This window comes from Heloderma suspectum, chromosome 5, assembly GCF_057233095.1.
Source record: "Heloderma suspectum isolate Gila_16-S chromosome 5, 16-S_ref, whole genome shotgun sequence".
NCBI lineage: Eukaryota > Metazoa > Chordata > Lepidosauria > Squamata > Helodermatidae > Heloderma > Heloderma suspectum.
This window is the reverse complement of record NC_139462.1, coordinates 2,961,315-2,985,985: the sequence shown is the minus strand read 5'-3', so window position 1 is coordinate 2,985,985 and position 24,671 is coordinate 2,961,315. Positions and strand designations below refer to the sequence as shown.

Below are 24,671 nucleotides of genomic sequence, written 5' to 3'. Positions count from 1 at the left end.
TGGTATCAATGGTAAAAGATATGATTTCTTAAAACAGAGAACTCTTAACCTCCCATGGAGCCCTGCAATTTCAAGCTTGACGGCAGCACTGACACCAAACCACTCGTTCATCCTCACCAGGCCATGGAAGCTAGTGAGCATTCAGGCTCTTTGGAACAAATGGTTAAGACTTTGATTTAATGAATTCCAGGGTCGAAGTTTAACTTCTTGCTTGGCACTTTGAACCAATGGGCTTCCTTGAGCTCTCAGCCATGTGTGGTATGGAAGGCACTGCTGCCCTGCAGCCACCACCCATGTAAGCAGAAGACGCTCAAACAAGCTCCCCCAACAATATTGTTTACGGGGCAGATTAAAAACTACAATAAATAAATAAAGAACAAACAAAGGTTTCATAAAGATGGCAGCTTGATAGAACTAGGTGCAGATACTTGATGGGGTGGGGGGTTACCTCTTAGCATTTGACTGCCTCTTCCACATGGCTGGCATCATGGTGAAATAGAATACTGGCGTGCAAGGACAGCCTTTGAATTGAGGTAATTTAGTTGATAAGTGGAGGTTCCTACCAACTTTTATTTATTTATTTATTTATTTCATTTATATATTGCTCCACATCTAGACAGATTCCAGAGCAGTAAACAATAAAAATACAAAATAGGATAATGAATAAAACATCATTTAAAAATTATTATTTTTAAAGAGAAGCAGAACTCTGATAAAACTGTGGCCGGTCAATCAAGGAAGATTTTTCAGAAGGCACCAGAAACAACACAATGCTGGCGCCTGCCTGATCTCCAAAGGCAGAGAGTTCCATAGGAAGGGGGTCACCACTCTGATGGCTCTTCTCCAGGTGGACACCAATTGGGCCATAGGTCCATACGGAACCATCAGGAACGTGCCCTCTGATGACCTCAGTGACTGGGCAAGATGGAAAGGGAGAAGGGGCTCTCTCAGGTATCCTGACCCCAAGTTGTTTAGGGCTTTGTACACTACTACCAAAACTTTAAACCTGCCTAGCAAACAGGCAGCCAGTGCAGTTCCCACAGCAAAGAAGTTGCATGCTGAAAAGGGGCAGCTCCTGGTAACAGCTGAACTGCTGCTTTCTGCACTAGCTCCAGCTTCCAGAACAGCCTTAAGGACAGCCCCACATAGACTGCATTGCAGTAATCCAGTCTTGAGGTTACTGCAACCAAGCTATCCCTGTCCAGAAGAGGCCATAGCTGGCAAACCAGCCAAAGCTGGTAAAAGGCACTCCGAGCTGCCGCGGCCACTTGAGCCTTAAGCGACAGTGATGGATCTAGGAGTACCCCCAGACTACGAACCTGATCTTTCAAGAGTGCAACCCCATCCAAAACAGGCAATGTGCCTACTCCCAGACCCCCACACCAGCTGGATCTATCCTTTTCATTGTATGTGTGTGGGGGTGGGTGGGGGGCAGACAGTAGGTGCCTGGGCACAGCATGGACTGGGTGAGGGCCAATAACAGAGACACAATCCAGCCAAGGTGTAGGCACTATTAGTAGATGGTTAACCAGCCCAGCCAGGTGGAGTTCCCCTGGGTTGAAGATACTGCTGTTGAATGCCAGGTCAGTGAATGGGAAAGCAGCCGTCCAGAGCCGTCTATATAATAGAGGCCTGGTTGGATAAGACTGGGGGAGTAAATCTCTCCCAGCTTTGTCCACCTGGGCTCTCCGTGATGCAGCAGGCAAAATCTGGGTGGGGGCGGAGTCGAGGTGGTCTATCATGATTCTGTCCCTCTGTCCAGGTGCCCCATCCCACAATCTTCCAGTCCTGAGTGTGAAACCATCTGAAAGTGGATGTCCAGGACAGAATAGGGATTCTGTTGGCATGCCGCCCCACTGCCCAACAGTCTTGCTTCCTGGGCTAGCAGGGGCCGTCTCAGGGGTGGTGCTGGGGTCCCCTCAATTTATGGTGCTGGGGGACTTCAGCATACGTGTTGAGGCCACTTTGTTGGGAGCGGCTCAGGATTTGATGGCCTCCACGGTAACCATGGGTCTGCCCCAATTAGTATCTGGCCATTTTGCAGGGCACACTTTGGATCTGGTTTTCTGCGTAGGATGGGACAATGGTGATCTAGGAGTGGAGGAACTTTCTATAGTTCTGTTGTCATGGACAGATCCATACCAGGTGAGGTTTAGACTTGCTGGGACTACGAGCCTCTGCAGAGGCAGGGGGCTGATTAAGATGGTCTTCCCCAGGAGACTGGTGGATATAGATATTTTTCTGATGGTTCTTGGGGATTTCCATTTCACCTTGGCAGGCAATTCTGTCAAAGCCCTGGTTGACCTCTGGAATGGAGAAATAGGCCAGGGTGGTTGACATGATCGCTCATGAGCATCCTCTTCCATGGACTGGAGCCAAATGAGCTCTCTGGAACTTGTTGTTCAGTCGTTCAGTCGTGTCCGACTCTTCGTGACCCCATGGACCATAGCACGCCAGGCCTTCCTGTCCTGCGCTCTCTCCTGGAGTGTGCTCAGGTTCATATTCATTGCATCGGTGATGCTATCTAGCCATCTCATCCTCTGCCGTCCCCTTCTCCTTTGGCCTTCAATCTTTCCCAGCATCAGGGTCTTTTCCAGGGAGTTTTCTCTTCTCATTAGGTGGCCAAAGTATTTCAGCTTCAGCTTCAGTATCTGTCCTTCCAATGAGCACTCAGGGTTGATTTCTTTTAGGATGGACTGATTTGACCTCTTTGTAGTCCAGGGGACTCGTAAGAGTCTTCTCCAGCACCACAGTTTGAAAGCATCAGTTCTTCGGCGCTCAGCCTTCCTTATAGTCCAGCTCTCACAGCCATACATTGCTACTGGGAAAACCATAGCTTTGATTATATGAACCTTTGCCGGCAAGGTGATGTCTCTGCTTCTTATTATGCTGTCTAGGTTTGCCATAGCTTTCCTCCCAGGGAGCAAGCATCTTTTAATTTCATGGCTACCGTCACCGTCTGCAGTGATCTTGGAGCCCAAGAAAATAAAATCTGTCACTGCTTCCATTTCTTCCCCTTTTATATGGCAGGAAGTGATGGGGCCAGATGCCAGGATCTTAGTTTTTCTCTGGAACTGCAGGCAATGAAATAAGTGAGACGTCAACTAGAGCGATAATGGCAGAAAATTCAGAACAAGTCCAATCGAATATGGGCTATGGCTCATTTGAAAATCTTTGTGGCAGTGAGGGCAGTTAAGAAATTGTACTTTGCCACCATGATGTCTGCACAGAGTCACCCAACAAAGCTTTATTGTCCTATTATGCTCTGGCCTGGACCACTCAATAGCCTGTTGTGACCAATTTGAATGGCACTTTGAAAATAAAATCGATCATATCTGTGTCCACTTGGATGCCACTGTTGATACAGATCCGGAAGATGTAACTCTGGCCCCTGCTTGTCTAGTTATGAGGGATACTTTTCAATTTGTTCAGCCCAAGGATGGGGACAAGATCCTTTGGGAGGTGAGGCTGAAGCCTTGTGTGCTGAACCCTTTCTCTTCCTGGCTTATAAAGTGGCTGGGGGGGGGGGGAGGCTGAGTGGAAAGGGTAATGGTGAACACCTCATTATGGCAAGGTGTGATTTTATCTTGCCTAAAAGCGGTGATGGTAAAACCTTTGTTTTAAAAAGCCTTCCTTGAATCCTACTATATTGGATAATTTTCTGCCAGTCTCCAATATTCCATTCCTGGGCAAGGTGCTGGAGAGTGTGGTGGCTTCTCAGCTCCAGGGATTTCTGGATGATTTGGATTATCTAGATCCATTTCAATCTGGTTTCAGGCCAGGTTATGGGACAGAACTTGCCTTGGTCACCTTGACCAAGGTGGACAATCTATGCTGGAAACTGGACAGGGAGAGTGTGTCCCTGTTGGTTCTGCTGGACCTCTCAGTGCCTCTCGATACCATCAACCACAGTATCCTTCTGAGGCATCTGTCTGAGATGGTTATATGGTGGGTTGTTCTTGGAGGAGCGATTTCAGAAGGTGGTGCTGGGGGATTCGTGCTCGACACCATGGCTGTTGGTGTGTGCTGCCCCGCAGGGTTCCATCTTATCCCCCATGCAATTAACATATATATGAAACCACTGGGAGAGATTGATTAGAGTTTGGGGGTTCAATGCCACTAGCATGCTGATGACACCGAACTCCATGACTGGGTTTGCATAACAAACCATGGGTGATCTCGTGTCGTGCAAACCTGGCACGGTTTCTGCAGGGTGGCTTATTTTTCACAAACTAGTCACCTTGAGAACACATGGCTTGTTTTAGGGTTGTTGATACCCATGGTGGCTTGTTGTGTTGTCCAAACATGGCAGGGTGACTCTGTTGTGGGTTGTTGGGAGCTTCTACAGAGCCGTGCAGCAAGAGCCGCGAAAACCCCTGCCATGCCACATGATCTCGCCTGTGCCGCTGCCATCCTCCCTCGTCCCTTCTCAGAGTCCTCCACCCCATGCTCCTAAGAATAGCAAGGGAAGGACACCACAGAAATGTCCTGAACTCTTCTGCAACTTTTATTTTTGTTTGTTTCTGCACAAGTGCGCAGGAGCAAATGACAGTTGCCTTTACGTTTGCGTACTTTTTGCCTGTTTACTGCTCTGCCTTGAGATTTGTGCAATTCTCCACTCCCGTGTTACTGTTCTACCATGACGTTTGTGTATTTTTAGCAATCCTGCTCATTGCTCTGTAACTCATATGTACATGTGACAGGTGGTAATTGTCAGGAGCACTCTAGCTGCCTCTTGCAGTCCCCTCCAATAGCCAGCTCAGGACAAAGATGACGAGGAATTCTTTCCAAGACTTTATTCCTTTATTACTTTATGACTCTTTCAGAATACTAGTTGCTAGCGCCAAAGCAAGGAACAGCACTGGGGAAAGATAGCAGAATAGCCTAAGCTCCAGGTAAGGCAGTTGGTCCCCGTTTGAAGGAGAACCACAGGAAGACCCTGAACTTATGGGCTAGGGAGACATCCTCCCTCTTTCCCTTGGGTCCTCGGGACGCGACCGTTGTTTGCGTGCCAAGCGAGCACTACGCCTCCTTTCCGCGCCTTCATCTGTCGTCGCTCCCTGCATCTGCGCCGAGCGTCCAGCAAGCCCCCTTCCAGCGCTCTCTCACTGCCAGGGTCACTGTCTCTCCCAGGAATGCTGGCAGGAGGAATCTCTGCCAGCTGCTGTGCTTGTGAGAGATGAGCGAGCTCCTCTCCAACGGATTGCCATTCCTCCTCAGAATCAGAACTGCTCTGGGGCTCTGTTGGCTCAGTTTCCACCCTGACAGTAATAGAGGGAAGCAATAAGCAGGAAGGGGGGGAGCCAAATGCAGCTGGCATCTGCAGGAGAAGGTAATTTGGGGGTGGGGCTGCTTACTTCAGAGTAAGGTGAAGCAGCCTTTACAAAAAAAAGGTGTTCACTAGCTAGCAAGTGAAGCACCAAAATGGAAGAAGGGAATATGGGGATGCTTGGCTAAATACTGGAGAAGCAGACTTGCAGGCTTGGAGTTTTCATTTTTGCGATCTGATGAGGTGGGTGGAGGGAGCCGATAATGGCTGGCGGCCAGAGGAGAAAAGGTGCTTTGCAGGCGAGTGTTCTTACTTGAGTGTAACGTGAAGCAGCCTTTTTTAAAAAGGTGTTCACTAGCAAGGCAAGCACAGAAATGGAGGATGAAATTGACAAGGACATTGACAAGAGAGGGATATCACTATGCTGGGCTAAATATTGGGGAGGCAGTCTTGCGCAAGAGAAAAACTCCACTAAGAAGTAAATTAAAAACAACTGACTAATGCATTCCCGCATTCATAACGGCTCTGAAAATGCATTCCATTTGGCGATCTGATTGGGGGGGGGATCTCCTCAGTAGACCAATTGCAGAAAGGGTGCTGACACAGGCACTGAGGCAACGTAGAGTTCTGCTGCAAAGGCACCTGGGATATGTGCCTGAGCCAACAGGAGGACTGAGGGGGAATGAGAGGGGAAACAAGCCACAGCACGCCTGTCATGAGTACCACAGCTTGTTCAGTGAACAACCAACCCAAGGCCGCTTATTTTCAGGGTGGCTTCGCATGATGTGCCAATCCACTCTATCTTTCCATCTAAATCCAAGGAAAGTTCTAGTCCCAAATCAGTGACTGATGTCAGTAATGGGCTGGATGAGAGTGAACAAACTGAAGCATAATCCAGACAAGACATAGTTGCTCCTGGTTAATTGAAGGCAGATCAGGGAATGGGAGACTCAACCTAGGCCGGATGGGGTTACGCTCCCCCTGAAGACTCAGGCTCATGGTTTGGGTGTGCTCTGGAATAGACCCTGAACACCCAGGTTTCGGCAGTAGCCAGGAGAGCATTTGTGCAGCTGAGGCGAGTGTGCCAGCTGCACCTGTTCTTAGAGATGTCTGGCCTGGCCACGGTCACGCGTGCCTTAGTTACTTCCCATCTGAATTATGTCATGCACTCGATGTGGGGCTGCCTCTGAAAACTGATCCGGCTGATCCAGAATGCTGCGGTCCCCCTGTTGACCAGGACCAGTCACAGGGAGCATGGGACTCCCTTGTTGCAACAGCTTCACTGGCTACCAGTCTATTTCCAGGCAGAATTCAAAGTGCTGGTCAGGGCCTATAAGGCCCTATATGGCTTGGGACCAGGATACCTGAAAGACTGCCTTCTCCCGTACAGGCCTGCCCAGGTCTTAAGAACTGCAGGAGAGGCCCTTTTTTCAATACTGCCACCTTCAGTGGTGCGTTTGGTGGGGACATAAGAGGGAGCCTTTTCGGTGGCTGTTCCCAGGCTGAGGAACTCCCTGCCAAGGGAGGCTAGATAAGCTCCCTTTCTGCTATCCTTCCATCAGCAGGCAAAGACCTTTTTATCCAAGCAGGCTTTTGGCATGTTAGCAGGACTGTTGGACTGGGTACTGTTTTTATTCTGTTATGGTTGTGTTTTCAATGTATTTGTTTTATTATTGTTTTAATCAAGTTTTTATTTATCTATGATTGTAAACCACCTTGAGTGTCATTTTCTTGCTAGAAAGGTGGGGCACAAATTAAATTAATTCATCAATTAAACTGAGGGGGCAGGACTGACATGGACAGCACCATCCTTTGCACTCATGCTAGTCTACTCTATTCAGGCATAACAACCGCAAAGGATAAAACAGAGAGGTGGAGGACTACGTAAACCGCTTTGTTTTCTTTGCCAAGGGAAAAAGTTACAATATAAATGTAACAATAAATAAACAAAATAAAATAAAAATAGCTTTGTGTATTAACCACTCCAATCCAGATCTCCCCAGTACCACATCTGTACTTCAGAAGTAGACTCTTAGAGCACATGGTTTTGAGCATGGACAAAACTCATGTGCCAGTGATTTGGACATTATGTTACTTGCAAGTAAACTGAAACATGAGATTCTTGCATGGAATGCAGCTAGCATATGCAACATGTGAATCAGTCCATAGAGGGACAGTTTTTCCAAACTGCAGCTGAAAGCCAAATGACAGGAAGGGGGAGATTGTTTTTGGTGTGGGTAGAAATCTGTGCCAAGAAGCCAAGAACAGAGCCAACTAATGGTGTGTTTAGATTAGAGCACTAATTTCTTATATTCCTGGAGTTCTGACCCATGGAAAAACAAACGAACAGATGAAACTTTCGCTCCCTTCAAATTAGAAACATTCACTTTGCAAAAGGAAAAAATAACCACTAAACTGAAAGGCAAGATGAAGGTGTTTATTCTCTTGAACTTCCATATGCCCAATTGCTTAAACAATCCTTCAGTTGCCCAAATCTCCAAGGAATTCTGAGGTACTTCAAATGAGACAGGAGACACTTGTGGTTGTCACCTCTACCTTGTTCTGCCACACACCTGCAAGAGTGTGGATCCTGTATGTAAGGAAAGACAGACGGGATTTGGAAGAGATACCTTCCTAGGTCTTTTGTTCTCTCCCCAAATCTAAGCAGAATATTTCCTTGTTTGTCCACAGACCAGTAGATAACTAACCAACCTATTTGCAAGGTCAAGCTTTCACTGGCCACCCCCTTTTATCTCAAAGGAAAACTTTCTCTCACCTTCTTCACTTGTTTAGGGGAAAGATGTGCCCTCCTCTGATGGGCAGCAGGAGATCCAAAAGCAGATCTGGTGAAATACACTCACCTGCTTAGTCCACAATAGCCAGCATCCCATGTGTAGGGTGAAGTGGGATGGAAGAATCCATTGGCAAAATCTGATTCTATGGAAAGGGCAATTTCCTGATGGGTATGAACTGTTCAACAGCAAAACAGACTGTTTACACAAGGTGGTGGACTCTCCTTCATTCAAGGTTTTTAAGTAGAGGCTGAATGGCCACCTCTCAGGGATTTCCTGTGCTGGACTACAAGACCTCTGAGGTCTCTTCCAACTCTGATTCTATTATACGATTTTATGAACTTCTTTATAGCTCAAGGGTTATGAATGCTAAAATCCCCAACTCAATCTATGGAGAACCTATGCAAGTCCAAGTAAGGCAAGCAAAACACAAAGAGCAAGACACCTTTAATATCACACGTGAAGCACATCTCCAAAGACACTATGCCCGTAGCTCTGTGCCAAAGCTCAGAACCCATGTGCTTCATTGCAGAACCTGCTTTGGTGAGAAGGGGGCAAGACAGTTGTTACACGTACTGAACTTAAAACATTACGCTGGTCCTCCAGAGCCAGCACTCATATACCTAACGCCCTCGCAACTTGAGGTCATAACAAACCAAATGAGCAATTTCAAGTACTATATCCTACCTCACTCTCTCTTACCACCAAAGGACTTCTCCAAGGGAAGAAATGGCCAGAAACAATACAGCAACCACAAGGAATGCCCCTCACACTGCACTGGATGCCTCCAGGTGAAGGGTTTTTCACGCATCAAGGGCATAGTTTCAACATGCCTAATGGCAGCAAGCCACTTCGGGAGTAAACCAACTTCCATTCTGATGGCAGGAAGTCCAGCTGACAGCCAGATAATTACTAGGATCAGCAAAGGTGACACAGCCCAACAGCAGCTTTGGGGTAAAACAAAGCCTATGCTACTTCTGGTTTAGCCTTACGACATATAAAAGAGAGAGAGAAAGAGAAAGAGAGAAGGAAATTTCCAAGCCCAAGAGTGGCCTCAGAATTCAAACCTGATCACTGCAATTGCTTTCAGTCAACTGGAGACCGTGATAAAACAGTAATAACACAAGGTGCAGCTTTTGAGCTACAAGACAGGCAGAAATGAGTCGCCAGCCATTAGTCAAGCAGAAACTGCAAAAGTATTGAGACATTTCTTTGAGGCTGCTGCCTGTATCTTAGTCCATCAACATTCAAGTATCCTTCAGTGGTGCAATAAGCTTTCATTTGGGTAAGCAGGTTTAGCAGCTACAGACAGGCATATGGTGAAATCCAGCTGTGTTAAGTATATTTATTTTTAATCACATCTGCTTAATATTTTCGGGAATGACTATACGACAGGGTGGGGCAAATTTTACGAGCAAGTCTTTTACTGAAGTCAGTCTGATGGTCCTATCCAGTACTAACCACACTACCAGCCAGAGGTTTAACTCAGAACAGAATGGCTACCGGAAATCTTGTTAAAGTGGCAACATGAGGGACTGACTGACCACAGGCTTCCTATGCGCACAAAACACGGACTTGTCCATGAGCTACAGCCCCTGGCCGTATTTACAATAAATATTCTCCATAGCTTTACAAATACCATTTAAATTTATCTAGTGTTTTGCCTGGAGAGCACTTGGGGAGCGCCATCTCCTCACTTATAATTCCATCCAAAACTACGTGGCTACATGAGTAGAACCACGTTCACAGCATCTGTAGCTTCCACAGAATCAGAGCATCAGTGCACATTTGATGCTACCAATCTGTCCATCAAGGGTAGCAATCATTTACATCTGTATTTCCCTAACCACACGCCTTGACTCTGTCATTAAGGGAGTTGTGCACATATATATATATACATACACATACACACACACACACACACACACGTATGTATGTATATATGTATATATGTATATATACACACACACACACACTTTAATACAGACATTCTTGGTGGTCAGAAGATGTTTCAGGTTGTTTCTGTTTAAAATTCTAAAACTTCGAAAGACTACCTTCATCCAAAAGGAAAGGCCTGCATAAGAAAACAAGCAGGGTTCATGTTCTCTCCTTATCAGGAACTCACAGTAATCAAAGACACCTCAAGGATAATTGGGAAATGCAATTCCTAAACACTTGTGGGAAGGAATAAGCAAAGCACTGGGTTGCAAAGCCAACAAGAGAAGACAAGATGGACACTCGGAAGAATGAGAAGGGGGTGGGGGAGGTCATTTGGTATGGACGTCATATATGGCTTTAAAGGAAAACTGGGGAGCCACCAAAATGTATGGAAGGAAAAACACACCATTAATTTTTAGCATGTTACAACCCATTCTGATAGTTTCTAAAGTCCCGTCTGGCATCTGAACTCTGAATGCACCTTTTAGCCAGACATTAAAAGAATTGCTCCAGCACTACAAAGCACTTCCTTTTGTGAAATGCACTTTAAATACCTCTCCAAGTGCTCCCCGCTGGATCAAAATGTCAGCAAGACATTCAAAGCACGACCCTGCTGCATACCAGAGAACAATTTCAACCCACACTGCACATTTGGATCGGGCAGCGCTGTGCTCTTTTGTCTGGCAAAGCCATTTTTCAAACCAGAGGTTTCAATCCTTTATCCCTCAGCACCACACAGCAGAGAACAATCTTTCATGCACGAGGCCCGGACACAATAGTCTTTGTCTTGTTAAATAAAAGAACATGGGCTTCTCTTCAATTGTTTCCAGCTGTTGGAACAGGGCTTTGCTGAGTCCCATACCAGCAACACCCCACATCTGGCTACCTATGCACAGCACACACACAGAACACCTGAAGAGTTTGTGGCCATGCAGTGATGGGGAGCTCTGTTGAACAGGCTAGTGAAGGAGGAGACAGATCTTCATGGACAGCTCCAGATCCTACATGGCATCTGCTTCCTGAAGATGAATAGGGGTGCTTGCACCAGGACATGGGGGGATTAAACCTGGCTATCCATCTCTGAGCCCACAGCCCTGGCACCAAGAGAGAACAAAGGCATCAAGTGACCTGCTCTTCACCCTTGCCAACCCGACAGATACATTTCAGTTGAGTGGGGCACTCAGGTCCGAAGGAGGGTTCGTATTATACTTGCACAGATCCAAGGATACAGAAGGCTGCACAGACACATTGCTTTGAGCTGTTAAGGCTGGATAGTAGAGAACTCCACACTGGTATTTATACATCTTCTGGAAGTGAGTTTGTGCAACCAAGACACACACACACACACTTACTTTCCAATCCAATGTCAGTGTCTGTTTTTCAAGGGAAAGCAGTGAAGCCCCACTCTAGACAGTTTTCCCCTATCAGTGATCATCAGTGGGATCACCAAGTAATGGATCTCTCTCTACAACAGCAATTCTGTCTTGCAGAACTGGCGTCTACTCTCTGAATTAAGAGAGAAGCTGTGATTGGCTATGCCATCACCCCCCTCAATGACCAAATGTGATGGTGATATGACCCGATTTGGGTTGTGTCAGATTCCTATAAAGCAAGGAGGGGGGATTTAAACTGCAGGGTGAGCAGGTAGGAGGGGGCACTGATCCCCTCTCTGCCCCCTCCCCACACACAGTTCTGGCTGTTTGTCTCCCAGCACGGTTCCAAGAATAAAGTAACCCCCATTGGGAAGACAAATAGTCAGCTTCAAGGGGAGAGAGGGACACGAGGACGGAGAGGGTTCTGTGCGCATGTACGCACACACGCGCGCGCACGCACACACACCATGCTGAACTTTATAAAGTTCCCTATCCAACTTCATAGGGATTTAGCGGCAGACCTGACCTTAACACACAGGCCAGCCACTGTCATGTATTTGGCCATAGCCTGTACATTTTCAGAGCCCTAGTTTACCAACAGACCAGAAAGAAGCGCCATTTTTGAAGCTCCCCAGCTCCCCTCCCACTGAAGAAAGAATTGCCAGGTGGGCTCTGGTTGGGCAGCCATTTATTCACAACAGCAGCAGAACACACACGCACACACCAGCAGCTGCCATCAGGAACAACCTGACATGCTTCACAGCTAGAAAACCCTCTCTCATAATTATGAGGACAAGGAAGGATGAAGCCAAATAGCCAGCCTCACTTCACCCACCTCAGAAAGCAGAGGAGATGCCTTGAGGCAAGCGTCTTCAGCTGTTTCAGATCTGGTGGGACCCACCTTCAGCCCAAACATACATTTGGAAACCCACTTGACGGTAGGGCTCCTGTTGCAATCCACCTTAGGTCAGGCTAGGACCAGGCAGTGGGTGCCAACCCACCAACTGAAGATCCTAGTCTTAAGCAACAAACGATAACATTCAAAGATTGCGGGGGGGGGGGCAGAGGAACAGGGTACGTTTCCAAAATCCAATCTCCCTTAGAATGATCTCCTGAAAGCAAACACACACGCATCCGTTGGCCGTCATTCATTGCCTGCTTCCAGAGCTGGACCTCTTGAATCTTCCAGTCTGGACAGATTCACCTCGAGGGGTGGAAGCACACACATCTGCCAACATTTTAGTCAGGCTTTTCCTGTTAAGGGTAATGAGAAGCATCTAACATCGCCCAACTGTGTTGTCCTACTTCAGGAGATTTATGGAATATGGAAACCATTAAAATACTCACTTTCGCTCTTTAAAGAAAGAACGTAGACCTATAAACAAGGCCTTGGGGGCATTTCGGCAGCTTAATCCACACAGGGAATGTTTTGTTGTATAAGTCAATCAGAAACGGTTGAGCCCAGGAAGCTGTGAGTGACAAGAACTTGGCTAGGCTGGCAAAAACCCTCGTTGCATTTTTTTAAAATGCACATCACTCAGTGCTTGTGAAAAGCACTGTTTGTGATAAAGCTCCACTGTAAACATGCTGTCCGGCTAAGATGCAAGGAACCATTATGGAAGCTGGGCAAAGACCCCCTACATAGTCATCAGATGCAACTAATATGAGAAGAGCACACGGCCTGGGAATGAGTCTCTAGCCCCTGTGTAAAAGGCTACCACTTTGGAAAGGAGATTACAGCCATACCACTCCCAAGAAGGTCCCAGCAGACAAGAATGGAAGCAAGAAATGCTTGTGCTGAATGGAGAAAAAAATGAGGCCAATTCAGATAATATCTCCTAAGTTATTAAAAGGGAATTAGTCAAATTCATGGAGGACAGGTCTATAAACTACTATTAGCCATGATACCAAGTGGAACTACTATGTACAGAGGAAGCGTGCCTCAGATATCAGTTGAGGGAAAGCATCAATGGAAGGACGTTGTTACTTCCATGTGCTGTTTATGGTAGTCCTGGAAGCACTAGGCTGGCCACAGTTGGTAACAGGGTGCTGCTCTAGAGAAACTTGACTCTTGGTTTGATCCAGCTTCAGGGCCCTTCTTGTGTTCTTACTTTACAGAGAACCGCAGGTGCGCAAATCCCTTGCACACTGGCTTACCTGCAAATAGTGCATCATTGGTGCAAGGGATTCAGCTGAGGTCAGACCTGAGGACTCCAAGAGTTCATTTCAGCACTGATTCAAACAGAGGTGAGACCTGGGCATCAGTGAGACAGATCCTAGTTGGTAAGCAGAGGCAGAAGACAAATATGCTGAGTTGTGTACCTTGCCATGGAAGAGATGGACCTGCTCAGTAATGAAGGTACTTGCCTGGCCTTCAAGGCAAATGGTCATTTCGATTTATTTTGATGTTCCTAGCACAATTTTACACTCTTTTTAGCTCAAGGCACTTGTAGCATTAAAACAGTACAGTGAAACATACAACAGCAATAAACTAACTGAAGTGCTACAGCTAGACAAAGAAAATGGGCTACTTAACAGGACCTTCAAACAGCAATGGAAGACCACCAAAATAAATTAAATAAAGAGGTGAATCTCTCAGGGCAGGGGATTGCACATTCTGAGTACTGCTGCAGAAAGGCCCTGTCCCTCTTTCCCAGCAGCCATGCTCCAGATGGTGGTGGGATGCACAGAAGGGTCTCTTCCCTCCTGCTGACAATGGATGAGCAAGATCATACAGGAGGTGTTTTAGAGTTCCTAAATTCTCACAGCCTCTAGGGTTCTGCTTCCTCAGTGGTCTCCAGATGGCCATTACACATTTTTCAGAAGCAGCTGCCCAGGGTTCCTCAAGCAGCTTCACTTTCTCAGTGGGCCAACTAAGTTCAAGAGCCACTTCATGTGTCGCTCACAAGGGGCTGCCTGAAACATATTTTGAGCTCATTCACATGACCACAGAGCAGCCCCCTTTCCTAGCAACAAGGTTTATTTATTACGTTTGTATCACAACCTTCCTCCAAGGAGCACAGTGCTGCACGTGGTTCTCATCCCCACCTCCATTTTATCCTCACAATAACACTGTGAAGTACGTTAGGTTGGGAGATTGTCTCTTGGCCCAAAGTCACCCACTGAGTTTTGTGGCTGAGTGGAGATGTGAACGCAGTTTAGGCCAACACTCTAACCACTACACCACCCTGGGCACTTGCTTGGACAAGATGGACTCATGATAATATACATAAATGCATGCTTCTGAAAGGGCTCATTATGTACTTAGTTCCCCTTCCAACAAGAAATGTTACAAGCAATTAGGGGGTGGGGTGGGGGGCCTAGGAGATGTATTCTCTCTCTTCTCCACAGCATGTTTTCATTATAAAAAGAGCTTTCATATTCTTAAGGTTTATTCTCAACAATCCTGAGAGATCAAATTAGGCTAAGTGTGCACACCTTGCCCAAAACCAAGGAGATAGCATCCTGAGCTATGTCTAAACCTAATACCATTCACCAGATGCCTCAACTGTCCATCCCCCTCTACCCCATTTTATTTCAGCCTTGCTTGTCAGGTTGTGGGAAAGCAAGCAGTTGTGTGCGAGAGAAACAAAAAAAAACAGGAATGAAGGGTTGCAATAATTCTTCCTCCCCAATACACAAATGTGGTGTTGGGATGGTTTGGCCAAAGATACTGAGAGCAACTCATGCCTGCTAAGAACCACCTGGGAGAACAACCTGCATGCAGACGTAAGAGAGGGTATGTGTTGCACGCACCACTATGTTCAAAGTAGGAATGCCACTAAAGACCAGCCATCCCCGTCCCCCCCGGGGGGACACATAGTTTTCACGGCCAGCTTGTGAGCTTCCTGGAGGCATCTGCCTGGCTGCTGTTGGAAAGAGGAAGCCAGAGTAAAGGGACCTTTGGCCTGATCCAGCTACAGGGCTCCTCTGTTCACACCCCTACAGTGCAGTAGCCACAAAAGCTAGCTATGCAATCTCCAGCTGCAACTAGAGAGAAACTTTAACAGACTGTTTGTTAGTTTGCTTTGAAGAGTCAGGTTTATTGAGCCAAAAAACCTGCTTAGGTTTCTGGCCCAATAATAAGCACATGCACACACAAAGGTGGTTAATAAAACCTGGGCCTTAAGCCGCTCTGCTGTGACAGAAGTGTCCAAGCAAAACCCAATCCTCCGCTTTTCAACCGCATGTTGAATAGATTGCTCTCCAGAGATAGCCCAGTTCTCCCACAGACTCTGCCAAGAGATCCCAGAAATTGCATCTTTGGCATTTGTGCAATGTCCTCTGCCCCTCAGGGGTTAACACAACCCCTGAAAGTCTACCAAGAGGGTTATTCGCTTCAAGGCAATGCCACCAACCCTGAAATAAGATGAAACAGAAAACAATTCTGTTTGCCAACTTGGCAAGCAATAAGGAAGGTTATTAAAAACATATTTCTATCTGCTGCTAATAGAAACAGGACAGGAGAAAGACATAAAAATCCTTTTTCACTCGTTAATATATAAAATTTATAATATACAACAAATTTCTTTGATCCAGAGAAGCCAAATTCCCTTTTCCTACAACTCTACTCATTAATGTTTTCAGCACCCTGTGGTTACACCCCTCCATCAGCCAAGAACTAGAGGACGGCCAAATAGATCTCTGCTCTTTTGTTTTCCACGTTGTTCCTGGATGGTTCCGAGAGCAGCCGGGGCAGCAGAAGTTTGGTTTACCACACAGAGAGATCACTCATCCTCCAGAGCTCGCAGAGTGCTTCAAAATACCAATGAATAATGGCTCTACAGCGTTCCCAGGAGGTGGGTGGTAATCCCATTCCCAAGGGAAAGGACAGTGTCACAGTACTGTTAAGCAACTTGCCCACCAAAGTCATGTAGCCATCAAGCAACAAAGCCAGGAGAAGAAATCCAAAAGCCCTAGCACCAGACTCTCCAGCTTCTTCCAGGAAAAAGATGCAACCCTCTTCCTGACATTCAGACCAAACAGCCATCATTCGTGCCCTGGTAACCTCAAGGAATGACTGCAACATTCTCTAAAGAAGGGCAGGCAGTGGCCATTGGCTGAGGCAGGAGAAAAGTGTGGCTCGCTTTCTGATGGGCTGGAACACGGGGAACATGGAACACCAGTCTCTGCAGGAGCTTCCAGGCCTAGTTCAAAGTGCCAGCTTGAACATGTAGGGCAACCTTGGCCCCCGAGAGCCTTCCATGTGGCCTGCGGGGGTGCTCAAGACCCTGCCACCAGGGAGGAAGGCATACTGGGAGAGTCATCCCTGTGCACCTTCTTCCCCACGTAGCCCATGCTACACAGGGACCACACACACGTGCACAGCCTTCGCCCTCAAACACACACACACACACACACACACAAATGCACACACAGTTTCGCCACAGTTTCCAGATACAGGAACAGACATACACCACTCATTCTTCCCCTGCCCTCCAATCTTAGTACTGAAAGCAGGGAACATGCTGGGATAACAGTCAGTGAGAACCTGGCTTTCAAAACGCTCTTCCTGCTCCAGCCCATCAGAGAGACATCGTGCTCTGTCCAGCCTGCTGAACAGCTGCTTGGCAGCTTGGAGGAGCACAATCTACAGGGGAAGAAAGGCACGTGGGGTTAGAGTCTCCCCATATGCCTCCCCCTGCTTGCAACTGCACTCCCCGTAGCCTGCCAAAGAGCCATTTGGTGGGCTGGGAGCAGCATGATCTACATGGGAAGAAGGTGCACAGGGATGACTCCCCCAATATAACTTCCTTCCCAGTGGCAGTGATGTGAGCACCCGCAGGCCACATGAAAGGCTATAGGCTGCCCATATGGGATTTACAGCTTTCTTAGGGGTGAACTACACACTACATGCAAATGCGTGGAAAGAAGCTCCAACAGCCTTTTCTTTAAAAGAAAAGCAGCTCTCAGAGGATGCAGATTTGAACTAAGCCACAGCAGTGACGGGGTACTTGACACTTTCATTGCCAGCTGTTTTTCAATCCCAAATCACTTCACATTCATGAACAGCTGCTCTTCGGCTTTGGGGAGGGGAAGGAGATTTGGAGTAGGAAATGGCTGGCAAATGTGTACACACGCACCCTCCCACAACTGCTTTTCATTTAAGGAAAAACCCACCAGTGCTCCCTTCCACACATTTGCACGAAGCGTGTACCGTATGCCTCAATGTATAAGTTCTGCATACGCATTAGGTACAATCTCACCTCCTACACTCATGGCAGCACCATGCTAAACAAACGTCATGCTAATATTGTATCATTAAATGAAGACTGAATTATTGTGCGTGTTTGCCATGAGATATTCACATTTGCTTATTTCGCAAAAATATGACATCAATTCACATGCTTTAGCATGAACTCATGTTTTTGCAAAATTCAGAATGAAAGCAGTGTAACAGCATGACAAATTGTGGGGTCAGGAGATGGATGCCCAGGGAGGGAGGGAATGGAGAGGGCACAATGGAAGAGCTTCTCCTTATGCAGGGCACAAAAATGGCATTTCTTGGAGAGGACAGGATGCTCTGTCAGTCAACAACTGGCATGTTTCCAAACATATGTACAGAGCCATGGGAACTAAAAGCTTTGGGGACGGGGAAGTGAAAACAGATTCTTTAGAATCCACATTATTGGACTGATTCTGGGGAAAGGATCATGCGCATGAAACACGTGAAAAACGTGGCTCTGTTAGTCGAGGGGCATTGCTTGGGGGATTTTGCTGCTACACTGTGATGGAAAGAGAACCAAAAACAGCATTTCTGTGAGTGCCTGGCCATCACAAATGCTGCTGCTCAGTTACCATATCCACGGTCAGCTTCCCTGCATCAAGGACAAATGGCAAGGGGGTGTAGAGCAGCCCATGCAGCCACCCTTCCCAAACTCTGGGTTTAACTGCTCCTACTCAGGTTGGCCTTTTGGGGTGAGGAATGGTGGCAGTTCTCAGATAGTTATTCTACCAAACTTTACTGAAATTTTTTTGGCACCAGGGAAATCAACCATTCTAACGGTCCACAAGGATCACAGGAAATTTTTACCAGCCCACAAGGGAGATATTGTGGGGGCTCCTGATTTAGGAATGTCTGAGGCACTGCAACAGGGGTTGGTGAATTGTATTTTGGCGAGTGGACCTGGGGAAGCATTTTCATTTTTACTTCTAGCCAGTGTTGGTCACAGACATATTAGAAACACACATAAGCCCAAGGGTAGTAGCTAGAAACACAATTCAAGGACATCACCATGGTTTTGTATTCCAAAATGGAAATGGAAATTAAAATCAAAAGGAACACCACCTGGACACCGTGGGAGACAGCAGGGAAGAAGGGGAGGGGCCATACAGCTCCGTGGCAAAGCCCCTGCTTTGCCTGCAGAAGGTCACAGTTTCGGTCCCTGGCATCTCTAGCTATAAGGATCAGGTAGGAGCTGTTGGGAAACACCTCTCCTGTGGGAAACCCTAGAGAGCCACTTACAGACTGGTGACACCATCTCCATTCCCAAACATACGAACTGCCGGATCTCACCCAGATTCAGCACAAGTCCTCATAGGACTTGTGTTCCTTTAAGGTCTCTGGAATTGAAAGGCAGAGCAAGGAGGACATGATAAAAGACACACCATTACTACCACATGGGCTTGCCAAATAAATGGCACTTAATGGAAATACCATGTGAGCAGAGGACTCCTCCCAACCTACGCAAATCGCCTGCATGCGTGGGTAAAGCACGCACAGAGATCCTTGAACCCATCACTTCCCCCATTTCACTGCTCAGTGCAGCTCAGATGAGTTTCTCAGCCCTTCTCAGCTGCAGCAAGGCGTTTCTTTGCATGTCATTTGGCAGATGTGGCTGTGGGGCTGTGCCAGTTCACCCCCCAGCCCTCCGTTTTAATCAGTATCACATAAAGTTTAACACATGCTTTGAAATGTGCACCAGATTCAAAGCATAGCCTCAAGGGGGGTCCTGCCGAATAACACATACCATCCCAGCCACTGCTCCTTCAGCAAAGTCGCTCTCAACTTTGGCTGAACCACCCGGACTGTCAACGCCAGCACACTGCCAACCGGAGGAAAGGTTGCGGGGTCAGAGCCGAAAACAAGGCTCCGAGCGGCTCGAGCGTGCTCAGGACAGGACAGGGTGTTTGTTTATACTGCTGTCTGCTTAGACAGGAGAACACCCAGGGGGCCTGTTTCAGGGTCGGCTCAACTACATACAGCAGAGAGAAGTGCTGAAAAAGGTCAACCAGGCAGAGAAGCGTCAGCAGCCACAGAGCCAACGCTGGGAGGCTAAGAGCCCGGGGATGGTGGCTCCTGTCCCCAAAGATTAAGACAAAAGGCAGAGGTGGAGGATTTAAGCCGCAAAGTCAAGCTGTGTCATGAGCCACTTGGTGAGCATCTCTTTCCCATCTCCAACTAGCTACTTCATTTGTTCCCCTTCACTCTCCAGCCACCTCCAGAGTCCCTCCTGCACTGGAACTCACTTGCTGAAGAAACCAATGCTGAGCCTGCGTCCAGCCCTGCCTTCTCAGAGACTGCAGCTCATCTGAGGCAAGCAAGTTTCTGGATCTTGAACTGCGGTGCAAAGATTCTCTTCCTGGGTGTTTCCACTATCTTACTGGGCCACCCTCTCAGCGCACCCATTTTGATCACCAGCATGGGCTCTAACCCAGATGAGCCAGCTGTACCAGCAGCATCAGAGGTTGAGGTGCTGAAACCAACCCAGGCCCCAGGAGCTTAACCAGGCCCGAATCAAACCTTCAGCCCATCGGATCGGGGCCTCTCAATCCAAGGGCTCTGATATCAGGGCCTCCGGAGTGTGCAACCTTAGTGCCTGCGCTTCCTGAGCAACCAATTTCCTTTGCATGGGGACCTACATCCTCATGTTTACCTGGCAACGCACTTGGAGGGGCATGGCAGAATGGAGGAGTGCTAGGCTCCAAGGCGGAGGTCTGCCCCTTTAAGGCCTTCCATGCCGCAAGGAAGGAGCAGCACCTGGGAGACTGCGTAAGAGCATATTGCTCGCCAGGAGCTTTCCGTGGTGCTGTGACTACCACCCTGCTGTGTCCCATGGGCTCCTTCTTGCGATCAGGACAAGACACATCCCTGGAAGGTCGTGAAATGGCAATACGCCCCCCAAGCTGCCCAGCTGCTGCTCAGGGAAACTAAGGGAAAGGGTCATGTATGCCAAGATTTTTAAAGGCCTGAAGCACCCAGGTCATCAGTATCAAGGCTGTGAGGGGTTCGGATCCAGCTGAACCAGAGACAAGAGAAGGGGCAGGCTCCCGTCTGTGCAACATGCAAGACTAGCCAAGTTCAAGATAAACCACGCTGGAAAGCCCCCTTAGGCCTGTACTAGTAAAAATCTGAGCCACCATCAGGCACAGCTGAAATGCCCACGGAGGGCCTTGTTCAAATGTATGGCTCCAATTACATTCCTTCCACCGTCCTTGGTGCCAAGGGCATCGCTCTTATGGGCCTTGAGAGAGGCTTCGATTTCTGTAAGAGACCACTAAGTACTTATTAAAGTGCCCGGCTCCTCTAAGCCTTTCTGCCTCCACAGCAAACCACACTCAAGGCCTGCCATGATTGGGTGACTCTAATTCAAACACATCCAGCCACAGCTGTGAAGGGGGCATTCCTCTCCATGCTGCAAACCCACTTTCCTTGGAGATTCAAGGGTGGGGGAAAGGGATACATATTGCAGCATCTCTTGTAAAAAGCCATTCAAACTTCAGCTGGTGTATACTATTAACCCACCACGTCAAAGAGGCTTTGGCAATCTGAATTTGTCAGCAGAATAAAAGATTCTCCATTTTAATAGAAAAGAGCAAGAGTTTGCCTCGCCGAAGGATTTTGCTATGTGACATTCAAGCAGGGACACTTTTGCAGTGTCATGTCACACAGAGGGCAACTTGGGAGCTGCTCTGGAATGTACAGGTGAATTCATTTTAATGCTCACACATCCTCAGCTTGCAAACATACCAGCTACTCAACTGGGTCTTAAGCCAGAAATGGGTCCCAGAGACAAAAATGGTTGAAATGCTATCTTCTGTGCCAATAAGTTACCTAAATATATATATAACGTATTGGGGAGGGGCCGTAGCTCCGTGGCAGAGCCCCCGCTTGGCATGCAGAAGGTCCCAGGTTCCATCCCTGGCAGCCTCTCCAGGTAGATTTGGGAGAGAATCCTGCCTGAAACTCTGGAGAGCCACGGCTGCCAGTCAGTGTCGACAGTCCAGGGCTGGAAAGACTTGGTGTAAGGCAGCTTCTTATGTTCCACACACAACTTGCTCACCTCTGGAGCACACCTCTGCCCTGCCACAGATGGCAATGGGTAGTGGTGGGGTTGCTCTAAAAGTACCACAAGGGAACGAAGAGTGGCCTGGATCTCTTGAGCTGGAACAATATCCAGACATGGCAGTCAGCAATGCTTTCCAGGTAATAGCTGAGATGCCTAGGAGCCAGGAAACAGCCCAGCTCTGGCTGGGGACTACAGGAGCTCCCATACACCCAAAAGCAGACTTGTAGCTTTTTTCGCTGTCTGGTTACAACAATGGCATGGGCTCAGTCCTTTCTGGATATATCAACCACAGGTAATGGGGGGGGCGGGGGAGAGAGAGCATTAGGTAATGCCTTGTTCAAGAGCCTCATCCCTTAGATGTGTCAGGGTGGACACTGTGCCCATAGAATCCCAGAGTAGTTCTGATTCTGAGGAAGAGCAGTCGCTCCTGGAAGAGGAGCGCGCTCCTCTTTCCCAGGACCAACAGCTGACGGAGATTCCTCCCACCAGCATTCCTAGTTTAGTTAGCAGTCCAGGGAGTGACCAAGCACAGATAGCAGACTTGGTGGATGCGCGACGCAGACGCAGAGAGCGGCGCCAGATGGAGGGCGCGGAAAGGAGGCGCAGTGCCAGGTTGGCGCACAAACAACGGCTGCGCCCAGAGGATCCAAGGGAAAAGGGGAGGGACTCTCCCTAGTCCTTAAGTTCAGGGGTCTGCCAGTAATTCCCTTTCAAACAGGGACCAACTGTTCCAATTTCGGGCATAGGTACTGTGCTGCTCAGATCTAGTTGCGATCGGTATAGTTGTTCAGTTGTAAAAGAAGAATAAAGTTTTGAAAGGAATTCCTTTGTCTGTGTCTGGACTTGGCTACTGGATTAGACTGAGAGAGGCCTCCAAGGAGCCTTTGACAAGATGGTTGTCCCAAGGAGGCTTCTCTTTTGATCCTTATCGACTCTAGGAACTCACCCCAGCAACAAACTTCAGGGGAATCCAGAACAAGGAGACCACCATGTACTCGAAAGCTGCCTGGAAAAGGACTCGCCACTTCCCATGAGGATTGCTCACTACAAGAGGGGAGGGTAGCTGCCCTCCACCCATATCTGGGGAACCCTGTAGCTAGAAGTCAGCATCACCACCAAATTCAGCTGAAGTGATTCCCAGCTAAGCACATGAAGGATCACACACTTAGAACACATATTCCCCCATTTAGGAACTCCAGAGCAATGAAGAGAACCCAGTGCTAAAGAGCCCCATCCCATCCCTTCACATCCCCTGCAGGCTACAGCCTGCCCATTCCCAACTCTGCGGTATAAAAGGCCCTCTGGAGTCACGGCACACCTTGAAGCAGATAACTCACAGAAGGAGAAGCCTACCAGAGCTTGGCCACTAGCCACGGGCACGTACCACCCGAGGGCCAGGTGCCACCTCCACAATGTGCTGCACAAGTCATGTGGACAGTAGCAACGTGTGGCTGAGATCAATGGAACCTTCAGGGTTTCACAGTTTCTTTTCTGAGGTCATAAAAAACAATACAGAGGAGTACCTGTTAATACATTTCTGTAAATTATAACAGTGTTATAAACACAGACTTAAAGGCACAGAATTCCTGTTAAACAAACATGTGAGGTTTTCCACAGAAAGCCAAGAAGTGTTCAAATAAAAAATACTTTTTATGATAATAAGCACATTTGTGCTCTGATCTTGTGATGTGGAGTGAAACAGAATCAGAAGAAAAACATAGAGGCAAAAAAAAGCCTCCAACAATGTGTGCCCAGAGATCAGAAACGCATTGGCGTCTGCAAATCTGCCACCACCATCGCCCCAGCATCCTCTCCTCCTCCCCGGGAATTTTTATCCAGAGCCTTCATCTTGTACTTAACTTTTAAAGAGGTGATTGAACTCACATGGAGCTACAAAGCTGCCTTCTCCCAAGTCAGCCGGTTGGTCCATCCAGCCCAGTGCTGCTGCCTATGCCACCTGGCAATGGCTCTCCAAGGTTTCAAGCAGAGGCTTTTCCAGCACTGATAACCTGGAATGCCAGGGACTGAATGGTCTTCCGCATATAAAATATGTTCTCTGTCACCAACTCATGGCCCTTTCCCCCACCCCATCTGCAAGCCAAGTCCCCCAAATCTGAGGTTATTGCAATGCATGAAAAGCATCCCACATGTGCCCAGAGGCACTTGCCAGATAAGCACACGCCTAGTTAAAGGGAGATCCAAGTTTCAGGCTTAAATGCAGTTTCAAATTCAAGGCTAGGCCTATAAGGGTTTCAAGTCCAAGGCCCAGCCACAGGGAAGTCACATTTCGGGACTCCACAAAAGCACGATTGTCTCGTTAAGTTCTCCTATGGACGTATGGCAGGCAGCCACCACCTCTTTAAAGGCTCAGGCCCAATCTAGGCTTCACATTTCCTCTGTGACATAGCCTGTCCATGTTTCCTTCTGATATGTGAGGAGCCCACAGAACCCGATGTCCTCCTTCGGGGCAGCAGGACTGTCAGGTCAAGTGCTGGGCAGGCTCACTCTGCCAGAGCTGGCTTCACTATTCCACATACTAATGTGTGCACTGGCCACAGAAGCCTCACTGGAGAAGGAGACGTTCTGGCTGGGCTGCTAATCTCATAATAATAGCGATGGGGGTGGTTGACTGCCTATCAGCTGGAAAGCAAAACGTGGCCATCCAAAACTAAGGGAGCTGCCTCTACATAGTTGGGGGGCTCCTAGGTATGCAGATGTCAGTTTATAAATTAAATTTGGGAGAAGATAACATTAAAGAGCCGCAGAGGTTGAAGTGGTCCTGGACTGAGATCATCCTGCCACATTAAATACTAAGGGTAGTGTCAGGGTGGACACTGAGCCCATAGAATCCCAGAGTAGTTCTGATTCGGAGGAAGAGCAGTCGCTCCTGGGAGAGGAGCACGCCCCTTTTTCCCAGGGCCCGCATCTAAAGAGCCTCTTGTTGCGGGTGAAAGAGGAGAGTGCAAAAGCTGGTTTGAAACTCAACATTAAAAAAACTAAGATCATGGCA

The 24,671-nt window shown here is 47.9% G+C and overlaps 1 protein-coding gene and 1 long non-coding RNA gene across 22 annotated transcripts in view; one reads left to right on the top strand and one right to left on the bottom strand.

Moving 5' to 3' along the window:
* The window catches only part of EXOC6B (exocyst complex component 6B), a 400,399-nt gene that overhangs the window by 260,629 nt on the left and 115,099 nt on the right, over positions 1–24,671 (bottom strand). The window lies entirely within an intron of this gene.
* LOC146343514 (uncharacterized) overlaps positions 1–24,671 on the top strand; it is a 71,366-nt gene extending 46,695 nt beyond the window's left edge. For 8 of the 11 annotated variants that reach the window (XR_014791930.1, XR_014791931.1, XR_014791921.1 and 5 more), the window contains exon 3: positions 1–15,789. This exon is cut by the window's left edge. This is a non-coding gene — a long non-coding RNA (uncharacterized LOC146343514). The other 3 variants (XR_014791922.1, XR_014791923.1, XR_014791924.1) reach the window with 3 other exon arrangements.